Source organism: Arachis hypogaea, chromosome 4, assembly GCF_003086295.3.
Source record: "Arachis hypogaea cultivar Tifrunner chromosome 4, arahy.Tifrunner.gnm2.J5K5, whole genome shotgun sequence".
NCBI lineage: Eukaryota > Viridiplantae > Streptophyta > Magnoliopsida > Fabales > Fabaceae > Arachis > Arachis hypogaea.
This window is the reverse complement of record NC_092039.1, coordinates 105,610,778-105,614,920: the sequence shown is the minus strand read 5'-3', so window position 1 is coordinate 105,614,920 and position 4,143 is coordinate 105,610,778. Positions and strand designations below refer to the sequence as shown.

Sequence of the window (4,143 nt, the reverse complement as noted above, 5' to 3'; positions counted from 1 at the left end):
TGTTTAGTTGCTCCCAATAGTTTTGTGGAGGAAAGTGCATCCCTTGAGGTATCTCAGGGATCTCATGATGAGTGGGGTCTCTTGTGTGCTCCATCCTCTTCTTAGTGATGGGCTTGTCCTCATCAATAGGGATGTCTCCCTCTATGTCAACTCCAACTAAATAACAGAGGTGACAAATGAGATGAGGGAAGGCTAACCTTGCCAAGGTAGAGGACTTGTCCGCCACCTTATAGAGCTCTTGAGCTATAACCTCATGAACTTCTATTCCTTCTCCAATCATGATGCTATGAATCATGATAGCCCGGTCTATGGTAACTTCGGACCGGTTGCTAGTGGGAATGATTGAGCGTTGGATAAACTCCAACCATCCTCTAGCCACGGGTTTGAGGTCATGCCTTCTCAATTGAACCGGCTTCCCTCTTGAATCTCTCTTCCATTGGGCGCCCTCTTCACATATGATTGTGAGGACTTGGTCCAACCTTTGATCAAAGTTGACCCTTCTAGTGTAAGGGTGTTCATCTCCTTGCATCATGGGCAAATTGAATGCCAACCTTACACTTTCCGGACTAAAATCCAAGTATTTCCCCCGAACCATAGTAAGATAATTCTTTGGATCCGGGTTCACACTTTGATCATGGTTCTTGGTGATCCATGCATTGGCATAGAACTCTTGAACCATCAAGATCCTGACTTGTTGAATGGGGTTGGTAAGAACTTCCCAACCTCTTCTTCGGATCTCATGTTGGATCTCCGGATGTTTACCCTTTTTGAGTGAAAAAGGGACCTCGGGGATCACCTTCTTCAAGGCCACAACTTCATAGAAGTGGTCTTGATGCACCCTTGAGATGAATCTCTCCATCTCCCATGACTCGGAGGTGGAAGCTTTTGCCTTCCCTTTCCTCTTTCTAGAGGTTTCTCCGGCCTTGGATGCCATAAATGGTTATGGAAAAACAAAAAGCAATGCTTTTACCACACCAAACTTAAAAATTTTTGCTCGTCCTCGAGCAAAAGAAGAAAGAAGAGAGGAGAAGAAGAAGAAGAAATGAGGAGAAAGGGAATGGCTTTGTGTTTGGCCAAAGGGGGGAGAAATGGTGTTTAGGTTGTGTGGAAAGGAAGGAGTGAAGGAGGGTTTATATAGGAGAGGGGGAAGGGTAGGGTTCGGTCATTTGAGGGTGGGTTTGGGTGGGAAAGTGGTTTGAATTTGAATGGTGAGGTAGGTGGGGTTTTATGAAGGAGGGATGTGAGTGGTGAAGAGAAAGATGGGATTTGATAGGTGAAGGGTTTTTGGGGAAGAGGTGTTGAGGTGATTGGTGAATGGGTGAAGAAGAGAGAGAGTGGTGGGGTAGGTGGGGGTCCTGTGGGGTCCACAGATCCTGAGGTGTCAAGGAAAAGTCATCCCTGCACCAAATGGCAAGCAAAATCTCGATTTGTGCCAATTCTGGCGTTAAACGCCGGGCTGGTGCCCATTTCTGGCGTTTAACGCCAGCTTCTTGCCCTTTTCTGGCGTTTAACGCCAGTCTGGTGCCCCTTTCTGGTGTTAAACGCCCAGAATGGTGCCAGACTGGGCGTTAAACGCCCAACAGCTAGCCTCACTGGCGTTTAAACGCTAGTAGGTGCGTCCTCCAGGGTGTGCTGTTTTTCTTCCTGTTTTTCATTCTGTTTTTGCTTTTTTTCATTGATTTTGTGACTTCTTATGATCATCAACCTACAAAAAATATAAAATAACAAAAGAAAATAGTTAATTATAAAACATTGGGTTGCCTCCCAACAAGCGCTTCTTTAATGTCATTAGCTTGACAGAGGACTCTTATGGAGCCTCAGAAATGCTCAGAGCTATGTTGGAACCTCCCAACACCAAACTTAGAGTTTGAATGTGGGGGTTCAACACCAAACTTAGAGTTTGGTTGTGGCCTCCCAACACCAAACTTAGAGTTTGACTGTGGGGGCTCTGTTTGGCTCTGTTTTGAGAGAAGCTCTTCATGCTTCCTCTCCATGATGACAGAGGGATATCCTTGGGCCTTAAACACCAAGGATTCTTCATTCACTTGAATGATCAACTCTCCTCTATCAACATCAATCACAGCCCTTGCTGTGGCTAGGAAGGGTCTGCCAAGGATGATGGATTCATCCATGCACTTCCCAGTCTCTAGGACTATGAAATCAGTAGGGATGTAATGGTCTTCAACTTTAACCAGAACATCCTCTACAAGTCCATGGGCTTGTTTTCTTGAGTTGTCTGCCATCTCTAGTGAGATTTTTACAGCTTGTACCTCAGAGATCCCTAACTTCTCCATTACAGAGAGAGGCATGAGGTTTACACTTGACCCTAAGTCACACAAGGCCATCTTGAAGGTCATGGTGCCTATGGTACAAGTTATTGAAAACTTCCCAGGATCCTGTCTCTTTTGAGGCAGTTTCTGCCTAGACAAGTCATCCAGTTCTTTGGTGAGCAAAGGGGATTCATCCTCCCAAGTCTCATTTCTAAATAACTTGTCATTTAGCTTCATGATTGCTCCAAGGTATTTAGCAACTTGCTCTTCAGTGACATACTCATCCTCTTCAGAGGAAGAATACTCATCAGAGCTCATGAATGGCAGAAGTAAGTCCAATGGAATCTCTATGGTCTCAGTTTGAGCCTCAGATTCCCATGGTTCCTCATTGGGGAACTTATTGGAGGCCAGTGGACGCCCAGTGAGGCCTTCCTCAGTGGCGTTCACTGCCTCTCCTTCCTCCCAAAATTCGGCCATGTTGATGGCCTTGCACTCTCCTTTTGGATTTTCTTCTGTATTGCTTGGGAGAGTACTAGGAGGGAGTTCAGTAATTTTCTTGCTCAGCTGACCCACTTGTGCCTCCAAATTTCTAATGGAGGATCTTGTTTCAGTCATGAAACTTTGAGTGGTTTTGATCAGATCAGAGACCATGGTTGCTAAGTCAGAGTTATTCTGCTTAGAACTCTCTGTCTGTTGTTGAGAAGATGATGGAAAAGGCTTGCTATTGCTAAACCTGTTTCTTCCACCATTATTGTTGTTGAAACCTTGTTGGGGTCTCTGTTGATCCTTCCATTAAAAATTTGGATGATTTCTCCATGAAGGATTATAGGTGTTTCCATAGGGTTCTCCCATGTAATTCACCTCTTCCATTGAAGGGTTCTCAGGATCATAAGCTTCTTCCTCAGATGAAGCCTCCTTAGTACTGCTTGGTGCATTTTGCATTCCAGACAGACTTTGAGAAATCATATTGACTTGTTGAGTCAATATTTTATTCTGAGCCAATATGGCATTCAGAGTGTCAATCTCAAGAATTCCTTTCTTCTGACTAGTCCAATTGTTCACAGGATTTCTTTCAGAAGTGTACATGAATTGGTTATTTGCAACCATTTCAATCAGTTCTTGAGCTTCAGTAGGCGTCTTCTTCAGATGAAGAGATCCTCCTGCAGAGCTATCCAAAGACATCTTGGATAGTTCAGAGAGACCATCATAGAAAATACCTATGATGCTCCATTCAGAAAGCATATCAGAAGGACACTTTCTGATTAATTGTTTGTATCTTTCCCAAGCTTCATAGAGGGATTCTCCTTCCTTCTGTCTGAAGGTTTGGACTTCCACTCTAAGCTTACTCAATTTTTGAGGTGGAAAGAACTTTGCCAAGAAGGCATTGACTAGCTTTTCCCAAGAGTCCAGGCTTTCTTTAGGTTGAGAGTCCAACCATGTTCTAGCTCTGTCTCTTACAGCAAAAGGGAATAGCATAAGTCTGTAGACCTCAGGGTCAACCCCATTAGTCTTGACAGTGTCACAGATTTGCAAGAACTCAGCTAAGAACTGATGAGGATCTTCCAATGGAAGTCCATGGAACTTGCAATTCTGTTGCATTAGAGAAACTAATTGAGGCTTAAGCTCAAAGTTGTTTGCTCCAATGGCAGGGATAGAGATGCTTCTCCCATAGAAATCGGGAGTAGGTGCAGTAAAGTCACCCAGCACCTTCCTTGCATTGTTGGCATTGTTGTTTTCGGCTGCCATGTGTTCTTCTTCTTTGAAGAATTCGGTCAGGTCCTCTAAAGAGAGTTGTGCTTTGGATTCTCTTAGCTTTCTCTTCAAGGTCCTTTCAGGTTCAGGATCAGCCTCAACAAGAATGCCTTTGTCTTTG

At 44.2% G+C, this 4,143-nt stretch overlaps 1 non-coding gene across 1 annotated transcript; it reads left to right on the top strand.

The window, feature by feature from the left end:
* Positions 1 to 3,506: 3,506 nt before the first annotated feature.
* LOC112799369 (small nucleolar RNA R71) lies at positions 3,507 to 3,614 on the top strand. The gene has a single exon (XR_003200947.1). It is a non-coding gene; the product is annotated as a small nucleolar RNA R71 (small nucleolar RNA).
* The last annotated feature ends 529 nt before the right edge of the window (positions 3,615 to 4,143 follow it).